At 44.6% G+C, this 15509-nt stretch overlaps 1 pseudogene across 1 annotated transcript; it reads right to left on the bottom strand.

The window, feature by feature from the left end:
* Positions 1-6345: 6345 nt before the first annotated feature.
* LOC311231804 (E3 ubiquitin/ISG15 ligase TRIM25-like) lies at positions 6346-8005 on the bottom strand (annotated as a pseudogene). Its single transcript has one exon. The product of its transcript is annotated as an E3 ubiquitin/ISG15 ligase TRIM25-like (transcript).
* Positions 8006-15509: the final 7504 nt, after the last annotated feature.

The raw sequence follows: 15509 nt of genomic DNA on the forward strand, positions 1-15509 counted from the left end.
CGCGCTGGGGGAAGACGCCGTTCGGGGCGATCGGCTCCCGGCAGTACTTGTTGGAGACCCGTTCTCCTGTTGCGTACCGAGGAGACCCATCTCCTGGGTGCGCGTCTCTTCTTGTGGTGGGTCGGGTTCCATCCCGGGAGGGCTTTCTTTATCCTGGAGCACTCCGGGGACTACCTCGTCGGCGTTGTCGGGGGATAAAGTCGTGTCAGTTCCCTCCTGGTCCCCACCGTGAGCTTGGTCAGTTACATTAGAACCCACTAGGGCCTCTGTGGTCGGGGTAGCCTGGTTGGTAGGGTCGGACATAATTTTACTATCCGCTTTAGTTATTTTATCCGTATCTAATTTCCCTTTAAAGCTAGGTATTGGACTGACAGAGTATGCCTCTAGATAGGGAGGTGGCTGCCGTCTGCGCTGCGGGCGATCTAGCTTAGGAGAACCGTTTGTGGAGTGTTCGTCATCGGCCATGTCAATATTAATATTATATTAATATTACGCTAATTATTATCCGGGGCTCGAAGGACCAATTGTAACTGAGGGGTACAATTCCCTGACTGTATTAATCAAGTATTAGTATCATTAAACTACTACCGTCTTATGTACATTACTGGCCAATACCGTACACAGGTATATGATAAGAACTTCTCCACAATAACACGGTTTCCACACAAATACTCGTTTAGAATATTTATTACATCAAAAGGTATTATTACATTTATCATTTGAATGCACTTGTAAGGCAAATAATGTGCGTAGGCAAGTCAATACTGAATATTAGGAATTCTCTATTGGACTCTGGGAAGGGGTGTACTACCGGTTGTAAGCCAGCAGGGGGAGGCAATGCTCTATGAAGGTCAATGGCTCCACAGAGGCGATATCACCCCTGTGTCAGCGGGGAAAGGCAGCCTGGTCCCAGGGTGCGCGCCGCGCTGATGAAGCCGTAGAGTCTCTGCTCCGACAGAGACGGGCTCGAGTGATGTCCCCACGGGAATGTGTAGATCCCACAGCAGTGGGGTAGGCGGTTCTCTGCTCCAGCAGCCACAGTCAAAAGCAATAATCCTGCCGGAAGGTGGCTCTGCTGGCGCCGATGTAGATATCCTCCGTGGTGCGCGGTGGTCCACGGTTGAACGTGACGTTACTATCCTATTAGCACGCGGCAATAAGTGCTCTATGTAGACGCACAATTACTCACTCCACGTGGTCTTTGACTCGTAATGAAGGCTTTTACTAGTAAGTAGCGAACGATACGTTAAACAAACGTAGTAGGATAAACACGACTCTATTTGAGGCAATACGAGCCCTGCTGTACCGCACGTTGCGTAGTGGGTAAGGCTTTACTTGGTAACTGAACCAGACTGAACTGAAGGCGAACTGAAAAGGAAGTTCTGTATTCGCTGGTCATATTTATACGTACGGTGGACAAATAGTGCCGCTCTGCTTTCGGTAGCCGTATTCATGGGCAGAAGCGGGCATGTTAAGACAAGTCATGTCGGTAGCTTTCAAGTCAGCTCTAGGGGGTAAGTCACTGGCGCCTAGGGGATCGCTTCCAATAGGAGAACGAATATTATGGTCTGTCCTGTACCAGGTAAAGGGATATTCCGTGTATATGTACAAAGAATATACAAGGGATATCAAACGATATACAAATATTATACATGGGATCTCAGGCAATAAATATATATATTCGGTTTAATCTGACCCTTTGTAACAGTCAGTGAAACTTCATAACTGAAATTATGATGAATTGAAAATGGGGGACCCTGATGTAAACAAGATGAAAGTCTTTCTCTGGTCTGCATTCCCTTAACAATTGTGTGTATTGAGCTGTACTGTATTGTACCCATTCTGCAATCTGTTAATAAAATGTTCAATCAATCAATCAATCACTTCCAACCCCCAACATTACCCTTCATTGGGCAAAGTGCTCAGACTGATCGAAGGAAATGTGATGACACTTCAGAGCCTATAGGAGAGATTGAGCCAAGGCCTATGGCTCTTATAAAGGTTAAGTCTGCCCCCTTGTGACATAAATGATGTACAACACCAGTATCCTTAGAGAAATGGGCTACATGTTTTTGTTTTTGTTTTTTTCGCACATTGGCACGCCTCTTTGTTTGGAGTTAATCATCCGCAATCTTTCATTGCGCAATTCACTGTAGCCATTCAACATTATGCGCAGTATGTTGAATGTCAATGCATGCTTCTTCTTTTTCTTTTGGCTTTTCCCGTCAGGGGTCGCCACAGCGGATCATCCGTTTCCATCTGTCCCCGTCCTCTGCGTCGTCCTCCGTCACTCCCGCTGCCTGCATGTCCTCCTTCACTGTGTCCAAACACCTCCTCTTGGGCCTTCCCCTCCTCCTCTCTCCTGGCAACTCCATCTCCAGCATCCTCCTCCCGATGTACCCCACCTCCCTTCTCCTCACATGTCCAAACCATCTCAGTCTTGCCTCTCTCACTTTCTGCCCGAACTTCTCAACATGGGCCGTTCCTCTGATGTAGACATTTTCGATTTTGTCCAACCTTGTTACTCCCAGAGATAACCTTAGCATCTTCATCTCTGCCACCTCCAGCTCCGCCACCTGCTTGTTGGTCAGCGCCACAGTTTCTAGACCATACAGCATAGCTGGTCTCACTACCGTGCTGTAGACCTTTCCCTTAACTCTTGCTGGTACCCTTCTATCGCAGATCACCCCTGTCATCCTTCTCCACCCGCACCACCCGGCCTGCACTCTCTTCTTCACCTCCCTACCACAGTCCCCATTACTTTGGACTGTTGACCCCAAGTACTTAAACTCGTCCACTTTTGGTACCTCTACTCCTTGCATCATCACCACCCCTCCGTCTTCCTTCCCATTCACACACATATACTCTGTCTTGCTTCTGCTCACCCTCATCCCCCTTCTCTCCAGTGCATGCCTCCACTTCTCCAGGTTCTCTTCCACCTGCTCCCTGCTCTCACTACAGATCGCAATGTCATCTGTGAACATCATGGTCCACGGGGACTCCTGCCTGACCTCGTCTGTCAGCCTGTCCATCACTACTGCAAATAAGAAAGGACTGAGGGCCGACCCTTGGTGCAATCCTACCCCGACCTTGAACCCTTCCGTCACTCCCACTGCACACCTCACCACAGTCGCACTGCCCTCATACATGTCCTGTACTACCCTCACAAACTTTTCAGCTACTCCTGACTTTCTCATACAGTACCACACCTCCTCTCTTGGTACCCTGTCATACGCCTTCTCTAGGTCTACAAAGACGCAATGCAGCTCCTTCTGGCCTTCTCTATACTTCTCCATTAACATTCTAAGGGCGAACAATGCGTCTGTCGTGCTTTTCCCTGGCATGAACCCATACTGCTGCTCACTAATCCGCACCTCTCCTCTTAACCTAGCCTCCACTATCCTTTCCCATAGCTTCATGCTGTGGCTGATCAGCTTTATTCCCCTGTAGTTGCTGCAACTCTGTGCGTCTCCCTTATTCTTGAATGTCAATGCATGCAAAATACATTAATCAGTGGTGGAAAGTAACTAAGTATTTCGACTCAAGTACTGTACTTAAGTACAATTTCAAGCTACTTGTACTTGACTATTTTCATTTTAGGGAACTTTATACTTTTACTCCACTACATTTCAAAGGAAATATATAAGATTTTGCATAGAAAACATGGCAAAATGTTTGAAGCCTGACAACTTCAAGAGGACATAATCAGAGCAGCATAACTGGACCACATACCGCTTTAACATAACCTTTAATCAGAGCAGCATAGCTGGACCACATACCACTTTAATAACCTTTAATCAGAGCAGCATAGCTGGACCACATCCCACTTTAACATAACCTTTAATCAGAGCAGCATAGCTGGACCACATACCACTTTAACATAACCTTTAATCAGAGCAGCATAACTGGACCACATCCCACTTTAACATAACCTTTAATCAGAGCAGCATATAGCTGGACCACATACCACTTTAACATAACCTTTAATCAGAGCAGCATAGCTGGACCACATACCACTTTAACATAACCTTTAATCAGAGCAGCATAGCTGGACCACACACCACTTACTTTAACTTTAGATACTTAAGTGCATTCAATAGAAAATACATCTCTACTTTTACTTAAGTAGAATTTGAATGGAGGACTTTTCCTTTTACCAGAGTACTCGTTTATCTGGGTATTTCTACTTTTACTTAAGTAAAGGAACTGTGTACTTCTTCCACCACTGCCTTTAATCTATAAGAGGGATCATCCCTGTATGGTGTTGTTATGGTGCACCTGTTCTTGTTACCCGTATAGCCCTTTAAAAGACCAATCAGTAGTGCAGGGCAGTCAGAGTATTCTTATTGACTAGTTCATTTCAAGTACATGTATGTAACTTAGTCTTTTGAGTTTTGAGGGTTTTAAAAAGAGAATTCCCCTCAGATTGAGCTCCCAGAGACTCCTCCTGAATCCAATTTAGTGAAGCCTTGGCTTCAGTGTGTCTCAATGGCATAGCAGCCAGACATGACTACCTCCCTCCATTCACACACTTATGACTGGACCTGAGTGAGTGGGCTGAGGAGAGGGAAGTCATGAGAATAATAACAGGCAGCACGACTAATTTCAGGGAACTCAGACTGATCGCTACACACCGAATTCAATTTAAAATGTATTCATTCAAAATAATTTGTTCATTCGTTATTGGCCGACACTAGCAATCAGTGATCCAAATGTAAACACATGGCCCACCACCAAAAATAAGAAGAAGCCTAAGAATGGAGATACATTTTCATTCTGTAGTTGATTGACTGAGCTCTCGATACAAGGATTAACACTAGACATAGTAGACAATAGGTCATTGTATTTGTATTCTTGGCTGTAAATGTTAAATGTTTTTGTTTTGTTTACATTTGTACAATATTGGAGTACAACAGACTATATACCTACTCAACCCCCTCCAATGTAGTTTCTTCCTCTTCGGATGTATATATTTTTGTATGATCTCTTTTTCTTACACTACTGTATATTTGTATGTCTTGTATGTCATAAATGTCTTAATTAATTGAAAATGGAGGACCCTGATGTAAACTAGACGAAAGTCTTCTTTACATATCTGTAGATATATATATATATATATATATATATATATATATATTTATATCTGTACATATCCCTTACCTACTCTTACTAGTTACGATGCTGGCCAGTATGACTTACTAGTTACTACCATACTGTCTTTATACCTGTATCACTGTACAATGGAAATGTTAGATTTTAACTGCATTTCTCGTGTAGCACATGGAAATAGTGAGTTCAAGTCCATTCCTTTGCGTTTTGTTCAAAGTTCTATATTGAGGTTCAGTCGGGGAAACGGCAAGTTTCAAGCAAATATCCACACGGGTCCTTCTGGGTTTAGATGTCCACGTTTATTTAGTAAGAATAAAAGAACAAAAGACAAAATGCACAATATTCAATGAATGATCATTCTTCCTAAACCAGCTCCTGTCTAGGTCTGTCTCCCTGAAAGTCTGCCACCAGAAGAACAACTCTCTCTCTCTCTCTCTCTCTCTCTCTCTCTCTCTGAGCTCTTTTGATAACGCAGATGGGTCTGTTCTGAAACGAAATAGTTGCATTTACGACTGACCCATGCCCCACACATCCTGGCTGTGGGTTCAACCGAAGGCCTTGAAGATAGAAGAGTGTCCCGTATGAAGTGTCCCGGCTGCCCAGAGATAAGAGGTGAGGGAGAAGGTTATAGGCTGAATCCACCTCCCCATGGGCATGTCATATCACTGGCTAATATGACCATAATGTCCTGGCTTTCCCCTTCACTCATTTACAGAGGTTATTAAAGAGATGACTTACCTAGCTCTAACATCGTTACCAACCCCCCCTGGAACAGAGAGAGGAGAGACAGACCCAAATCCCACAGTAATGACCAAAATGACCAAAGGTGATCAAATACAAATAAAATTGTTGCATATTGTTATCCAACCTACCCCGAGTATGAAAATAAAGATTTTTTCTTCCCCACATGCAAAGGAACAGAGGTATTGAAGATAGGAATCAAATATGTGAATATGCAAATATCCAATCAAACAAACTTTACCCCGGTAGGCTAGAAACTAGAAACAAAGGAAAACATAGTGTACGTGTGTGTGTGTGTGTGTGTGTGTGTGTGTGTGTGTGTGTGTGTGTGTGTGTGTGTGTGTGTGTGTGTGTGTGTGTGTGTGTCGCTCAGAACAATGATAGAGTGACTGAGTGAATGTAACTCCTAATTACCTCATCTTTCACAACTCAGCATCTTCAAGATCAATTTAAATCCCAAACCCTGGGTAGAGGAGCTGTGAATGTCACTGATCTCTACTTCAGCTCACATAACTCAGCCTTCGCAGCCAGGTATGAATGAAGCCAAAGTCCAGGATAGAGAGGCTGAGTGAATGTGGTGTTGACTCTGTGCAGGAGGGTCATGGTGTCAGAGACGCTGTAGAAGGACAGAGTACCTGCCCTGTGATCCAGGTACACTCCTATTCTGGAGGACCGGGGGCCCGGTACTGTTATGAGCTTGTTATTGTGTCTGAAGAAGTACTCACTTTGTCTGCAAAATAAAGACCAGGATTTGGAATTTAATCCAAATCCACAGTCCTCCCTGGTGCCTGTTCTACTAATGTCTTTGTAGGAGGCTGCTACTGAAACCCCTACACTCCACTCCACCTCCCAGTAACAGCGTCCAGTCAGACCTTCTCTACCCAGAACCTGATAATCTTCAACAAATCTTTCTGGGTGATTAGGATATGACTGCTTTTGATGCATCACTGTTGCTTTTCTGTTCCCCTCGGACAAAGACAGATATCCGTTTGTTGTGTTTGGGTCCAGTGTGATCGGAGAGGAATATTGTAAGAAGTCAGCTCTGGTCTTGGGCTCTGGTGGCAGTAAAACATTAATAACTGCATTCACTGTTGTTGAGATTCTGGGCCACTGCTCTTTCAGAACGTCCTCTAGTTTGTCTCTCAGCTCAGACACGACCTCAGTCACATCTGCAAAGTACAGGAGAGGAAGGACACTGATGCTGGGTGAGTCTGTAGACTCACTGGGACTGGAGAGGGGGGGGTAACTCTGTAGAAAGTGGATGTGGTCCTCTGTGTGTGAGAGCTGCTCCAGCTCAGTGGCTCTCCTCCTCAGGTCCGCTATCTCCTGCTCCAGTCTCTTCTGCAGTTCTTCAGCCTGAGTCACTGTGGTCCTCTGTTGGGCTCTGATGACCTTCTTCAGCTCAGAGCGCCTCGTCTCCAAGGAGCGTATCAGCTCAGTGAACATTCTCTCACCGTCCTCCACTGCTTTATCAGCAGAGCGATTGAGAGAATCAACAGCCTGTTTGGCCTCTTTGAGTCGCTTCTCTCTCTCCTGGACTCTCTGGTGGATTTTCTGCTGACTCATGCCAAGCTCTTTCTCTCTCTCCGTCCTTTCTGCTGCAGCTGAGACTGTATCATGGACTTTATGTTCATCCATGGAACACAAATAACAGATGCACTGCTGATCAGTACGACAGAAAACATCCAGAATCCTGTCATGACGAGAGCAGATGTGTGGAGGCTTTGACCAGCTTGTGTTTCTTAAAGGTATCAGATTGATAGTGAGGCTGGAGGTGAGTTTCACAGTAAGAAGCCAGACATACCAGGCAGGACTTGAGGGCTTTCTGCTTTCTCCCAGTGCAGAAATCACAGGCCACGTCTGCAGGTCCAGCATAAGAGTGATCAGGAGGAGCAGCTTGGAGTCCTGTCTTCATTAGTTCTTCTATCACTTCAGCCAGCATGTTGCTTTTCTTCAGAACAGGCCTCGGAGTAAACTTCTCCCTGCACTGGGGACATGTGTAGATCCCCCTCTGATCATCGTGATCCCAGCAGTCTTTAATACAGCCCATACAGTAGCTGTGTCCACAGGGAATAGTTACCGGATCCTTCAGTAGATCCAGACAGAGAGAACAGCAGAACTGGTCCAGGTACATATCAACTCCTTGCTGCGCCATTTTATTCTACAAAGACAACGACACTCTAAGTTTTGTTTTCTCAGGAAGAGTGATCGTGTGGGTGCTTCCTGGTTATAGAGTGAACTCTGATCTGTGTTTGGTGGGAGCATGGCTCTGGGTGGGAGGTGCTTCCTGGTTATAGCTGTCCAGGGGAGGAGTCGCTTTAAAGAGACAGTGTCTATTTTACTGTGGTACTCCGAGTAGGGTTTGATTGATTGATTGATTGAAAACTTTATTAACAGATTGCAGAATGGGTACAGTACAGTACAGCTCAATACATACAATTGTTAAGGGGATGCAGACCAGAGAATGACTTTCGTCTTGTTTACATCAGGGTCCCCCATTTTCAATTCATCATAACATATATGACATACATGACATACAGATAGACAGTACTGCTACATCTATACATTTATGACATACCAGATTTGCAAATACAGTACTGTTTGTCATACAAAAAGAGTCTAGAAAAGAGACTATATACATTTGACGTAGAAACTGTACATTGAGGAGGTTGGTAGGAAGGAGGTTGGTAGGAGGGGTGGAGGGAGGGGGTTGGGTAGGTGGGGTGGGGGGGGGGGGGTAACTGTACATTGGATTATCGACTAAACCTTACTTGGTCCCAAGGACCAAGGACCGCTACTGTTCCAAATGTATGCACATGACATGTCGTCAGCTTGTGACTTAAACTTGTTCTTGTTCGCGGACGACTCAGCCCTGCTGGTCTCTGACAAGAACAAGTTACAGGTTGAAAAAACCCTCAGCTCGGAATTCGGCAGAATCTGCACCTGGCTCGCTGATAACAAATTATCAGTACACCTTAGTAAAACAGAGTCCATTCTTTTCGGATCAAATAACAAACTCAGCAAGACCGACGGCTTCTCAGTTACCGTGGGTGACAATATTGTCACAAGGAAAGATGAAATTACCTACCTGGGTTCCATCCTAGAGGCAAATCTTTCCTGTGACAAAATGGCATCCAATGTAATAAAAAAAAGTCAACCAACGAACTAGATTCCTGTACCGGATCTCCTCTCTGGTAAACAAGAATACCCTGAAGACTCTGGCAGGAGCACTCATTCAAGGGTACTACGACTATGCGTGCACCTCATGGTATCATAGCACCTCAAAGGCGCTAAAAACAAGATTACAAACATCACAAAACAAACAGGTCACTGTTTTACTTGACCTTACTCCTAGAACCCACCTCACCCCTGCCCACTTTGACTACCTAGGATGGCTTAGAGTAGACGACAGACTACAGCAACTTGCAATGGGCCTGGTCTACAAGATACACTATACGACTAAGGTACCCATGTACATGTCAAAATACTTCCCAAAGGTCAGTGAATACCACGACCACAACACCAGAGGGAGCTCCACAAATCATGTTAAACCCAGATTCGGCTCAAACAAGGGACTAAACACGTTTCGCAATTATGCCACATCAATGTGGAACGCCCTACCCAAAGCTGTAAAGGAATGTGAATCACTACCCACTTTCAAAACCACTCTCAAAGAACACCTACGGTGCAATTCGAAACTGGCCCCTGTAAATGTACAGTAAATGTCCTAACCCAATAATACACGAGACCCTCTTCTTGGGACAAAGTAAGGTTTTGTCTATATCCCCACCCCACCTTAGAGGGGGTCATGTTGTCATTGTTATGGTAACCAGTTGACTCACTGTGTATCATGATCATGCTTGTATCATGTATCATGCTTGCACATGTATACATGTGTATATGGATATATATTGATTATGGTTTACTTGGGAAAATGGATACATGTGTGTGGGTGTGTACATGCATACAGACATATACATATGTTATTGGTTTAACTTTTTATCATGATTATCACATTTCCAAAAAAGGGTTTGAGATTTGCACATTTAAATATTTGCAGTCTTAGAAATAAAGTTACTGAGCTGTGTACCATTTTAGATGAAAATAAAATTCAAATAAGGGCCATCTCAGAAACACACTTAAATGATAACATAGAAGATTCAGAGTTGTTTTTGTGTTATTGCCGTGATTTTCTATACTGTATTTTTGATTGCTTATCTCTGTATGTAAACTCGACGTAACTGTAAATGAGGAAAACCTCAGTTGCCTTTCTAGTATAAATAAAGGTTTAAAAAAATTAAATGAAAATGCACATACCGGTTCTCTCTGTGGAGAACCTTCTTAATTTTTCCCGAACTCTCCCCATGGTCACCTGACCTGTCCAGAGTTCCCGAACTGCCCCAGCTGCCCTCTACCAAGAGATAAAAGGACTATGTTATGGACTTAGTATACCCTTCAGTGACCCCCCCCCCCATCCATGCCCCCCCTATCCTGCTCACCCCAATGTATGGTTATGGCACTTTATCATTACAGCTTTCTGTAGAAAGAATATTTTCACGCTCTGTCTCTCACACTTGTATTGTCCCATAGCCACCTGTAAAAAAAAATGTATGTACCTGTTGATTTGTATATAGTGTCTTGACTGTGTACAGTATATGGATGTGTTTCTTCTCCTTTCTCCTGATTGGTCAATAGTATCTTTTTCTGTTGTTTTCTCTTTTTCTCCAGGCTAAATGACTGATCTAGCTCATGTACAGACTAGGGATGCACCGATCCGATATTGGTATCGGTATCGGCCACCGATATCAGTAAAATAGCTGGATCGGGTATAAAAAAATTTTTAAAATAAAAATCGGATTACAATTTTTTTTTTAGAATAAATAAAATAATAAATAACCATTCAGTACATTAATGTGTTCATTTGTTACATTTAGTTTCACTAAGTTAGGAAAGTAATGTTTTAAGTCACCACATCACCAGATTACAGCTCTCTGTCTCTCTCTCACCACATCACCAGATTACAGCCCTCTGTCTCTCTCACCACATCACCAGATTACAGCCCTCTGTCTCTCTCTCACCACATCACCAGATTACAGCTCTCTGTCTCTCTCTCACCACATCACCAGATTACAGCTCTCTGTCTCTCTCTCACCACATCACCAGATTACAGCTCTCTGTCTCTCTCTCAGCACATCACCAGATTACAGCCCTCTGTCTCTCTCACCACATCACCAGATTACAGCTCTCTGTCTCTCTCTCAGCACATCACCAGATTACAGCCCTCTGTCTCTCTCTCACCACATCACCAGATTACAGCCCTCTGTCTCTCTCTCTCACCACATCACCAGATTACAGCCCTCTGTCTCTCTCTCACCACATCACCAGATTACAGCTCTCTGTCTCTCTCTCACCACATCACCAGATTACAGCCCTCTGTCTCTCTCTCTCCACATCACCAGATTACAGCCCTCTCTCTCTCTCTCAGCACATCACCAGATTACAGCCCTCTGTCTCTCTCACCACATCACCAGATTACAGCCCTCTGTCTCTCTCACCACATCACCAGATTACAGCTCTCTGTCTCTCTCTCACCACATCACCAGATTACAGCCCTCTGTCTCTCTCTCACCACATCACCAGATTACAGCCCTCTGTCTCTCTCTCACCACATCACCAGATTACAGCTCTCTGTCTCTCTCTCACCACATCACCAGATTACAGCCCTCTGTCTCTCTCTCAGCACATCACCAGATTACAGCCCTCTGTCTCTCTCACCACATCACCAGATTACAGCCCTCTGTCTCTCTCACCACATCACCAGATTACAGCTCTCTGTCTCTCTCTCACCACATCACCAGATTACAGCCCTCTGTCTCTCTCTCACCACATCACCAGATTACAGCCCTCTGTCTCTCTCTCACCACATCACCAGATTACAGCTCTCTGTCTCTCTCTCACCACATCACCAGATTACAGCTCTCTCTCTCTCTCTCAGCACATCACCAGATTACAGCCCTCTGTCTCTCTCAGCACATCACCAGATTACAGCCCTCTGTCTCTCTCTCACCACATCACCAGATTACAGCCCTCTGTCTCTCTCTCAGCACATCACCAGATTACAGCCCTCTGTCTCTCTCTCAGCACATCACCAGATTACAGCCCTCTCTCTCTCTCTCAGCACATCACCAGATTACAGCCCTCTGTCTCTCTCAGCACATCACCAGATTACAGCCCTCTGTCTCTCTCTCAGCACATCACCAGATTACAGCCCTCTGTCTCTCTCTCACCACATCACCAGATTACAGCCCTCTGTCTCTCTCTCACCACATCACCAGATTACAGCTCTCTGTCTCTCTCACCACATCACCAGATTACAGCCCTCTGTCTCTCTCTCACCACATCACCAGATTACAGCTCTCTGTCTCTCTCTCACCACATCACCAGATTACAGCCCTCTGTCTCTCTCTCACCACATCACCAGATTACAGCTCTCTGTCTGTCTCTCACCACATCACCAGATTACAGCTCTCTGTCTCTCTCTCACCACATCACCAGATTACAGCCCTCTGTCTCTCTCTCACCACATCACCAGATTACAGCTCTCTGTCTCTCTCTCACCACATCACCAGATTACAGCCCTCTGTCTCTCTCTCACCACATCACCAGATTACAGCTCTCTGTCTCTCTCACCACATCACCAGATTACAGCCCTCTGTCTCTCTCACCACATCACCAGATTACAGCTCTCTGTCTCTCTCACCACATCACCAGATTACAGCCCTCTGTCTCTCTCACCACATCACCAGATTACAGCCCTCTGTCTCTCTCTCACCACATCACCAGATTACAGCCCTCTCTCTCTCTCTCACCACATCACCAGATTACAGCTCTCTCTCTCTCTCTCACCACATCACCAGATTACAGCTCTCTCTCTCTCTCTCACCACATCACCAGATTACAGCTCTCTCTCTCTCTCTCAGCACATCACCAGATTACAGCTCTCTCTCTCTCTCTCAGCACATCACCAGATTACAGCACTCTCTCTCTCTCTCAGCACATCACCAGATTACAGCCCTCTGTCTCTCTCTCACCACATCACCAGATTACAGCTCTCTGTCTCTCTCAGCACATCACCAGATTACAGCTCTCTGTCTCTCTCTCACCACATCACCAGATTACAGCCCTCTGTCTCTCTCTCACCACATCACCAGATTACAGCCCTCTGTCTCTCTCTCACCACATCACCAAATTACAGCCCTCTGTCTCTCTCAGCACATCACCAGATTACAGCTCTCTGTCTCTCTCTCACCACATCACCAGATTACAGCCCTCTGTCTCTCTCTCAGCACATCACCAGATTACAGCTCTCTGTCTCTCTCTCACCACATCACCAGATTACAGCACTCTGTCTCTCTCAGCACATCACCAGATTACAGCCCTCTGTCTCGCTCTCACCACATCACCAGATTACAGCCCTCTGTCTCTCTCTCACCACATCACCAGATTACAGCACTCTGTCTCTCTCAGCACATCACCAGATTACAGCACTCTGTCTCTCTCACCACATCACCAGATTACAGCCCTCTGTCTCTCTCTCACCACATCACCAGATTACAGCCCTCTGTCTCTCTCTCACCACATCACCAGATTACAGCTCTCTGTCTCTCTCTCACCACATCACCAGATTACAGCCCTCTGTCTCTCTCTCACCACATCACCAGATTACAGCACTCTGTCTCTCTCTCACCACATCACCAGATTACAGCCCTCTGTCTGTCTCTCACCACATCACCAGATTACAGCTCTCTGTCTCTCTCTCACCACATCACCAGATTACAGTCTAAAGTCAAATCCAAACGTGGCTTCTTGTATAGAATGCGCTCCACCTTCACTTCCTCTGCTAAACTCACTCTGGTTCAAATGACAATACTCCCCATGCTTGATTACGGTGACATTAGTCTACAGATCTGCATGTAAGACCTCACGTCACAAACTTGATGTCCTCTACCACTCTGCTATCCGGTTTGCCACCAGTGCCCCTTTCAACACTCACCACTGCTCCCTTTACTCCTCCGTCAACTCCCTGCACACCCGTCGCAATATGCACAGGTTCATGCTCATTTACAAAACCCTCCTTGGGTTGTCCCCCCCCCCCCCCCCCCCTTACCTATGTCACCTGTTGCAAATTACATCTGCCACTTACAACACTCATTCTGCTCAACACATTCTCCTAAAGATTCAGAAAACATACACTGCACTTGGTCAAACGTCATTCAGGGCTGCTGCTGCCAGGGACTGGAACAACCTACAGAGATCTCTCAAACTGGTCACCTTTATGTCTACGTCAACATTCAAGCGCTCTCTGATGAACATTCTCACTGATTCCTGCAACTGTTTCTCAACCCAGTAACATCCCCAACCCCCTGTCTGTCATGGTGCCCCTCTCACTGCTATATTGCTTATTGTATGTATATATATATTATATATTCTAATAACATATATTGTATGTCGGAAATGTTTAATCCTGAATTCCTTTTCAGCCCCCCCCCCCCCCCCCCCCCCTCCCTTCAAGAGGCGTTGTCTCTTGCCAGGCCATCATTGTAAATAAGAATTAGTTTTTAATTGATTTGCCTGGTTAAATAAAGGTAAAATAAAATAAATAAAATAAGAAAGCACAATCTCAGGGGGCTCATACGGAACCAAACATTTCACTGTAATGTACATGTACTTTATATGTGACAAATTAAGCTAAACTTGAAACTTGTATTACATGGAGGCAGGTAGAAGTCTCGACCCAGTATACGATATAATTATATGTATAGTATATACGTTTCAGGGCTCATTTCATCCTATTGGCACGTGGTGTAGTGGTTAACACTGTCGCCTAGAACCCGCCCTCTTTTTGACAGGTCGGGTTGAGTTTGTCAGCGCGTGGTAGCTTTGAGTTTGATAGTGAGATAGTTGTTTAAGTAAGTATAGGCAGGGCCGTTTCTATGCATAGGCGAGCTAGGCGATCGCCTAGGGCGCCAATGGCTGGAGAGGGCACAAAAAACATCTCTTATTTTGGAGATCGAGGTCATACTGTGACACTGAAATGAAAAAATATTTCATCAACTAAAATATCTATAATTTCCAGAATAGTAAACATACAGGTGTAGAGGCGGCGGTGTGTTTCAGGCTGTGTGACGTACAGGTGTAGTAATATGACTAATATGAAACATATAACATCTATATCCTAATCTGAATCATATCACATCTATATTCTAATCTGAATCATATCACATCTATATTCATATCACATCTATATCCTAATCTGAATATCACATCTATATCCTAATCTGAATATCACATCTATATCCTAATCTGAAACATATAACATCTATATCCTAATCTGAAACATATAACATCTATATCCTAACCTGAAACATATAACATCTATATCCTAATCTGAAACATATCACATCTATATCCTAATCTGAAACATATCACATCTATATCCTAATCTGAAACATATAACATCTATATCCTAACCTGAAACATATAACATCTATATCCTAATATGAAACATATCACATCTATATCCTAATCTGAAACATATAACATCTATATCCTAATCTGAAACATATCACATCTATATCCTAATCTGAATCATATAACAT

Source organism: Notolepis coatsorum (assembly GCF_963971535.1).
Source record: "Notolepis coatsorum genome assembly, chromosome: 7".
Lineage (NCBI taxonomy): Eukaryota > Metazoa > Chordata > Actinopteri > Aulopiformes > Paralepididae > Notolepis > Notolepis coatsorum.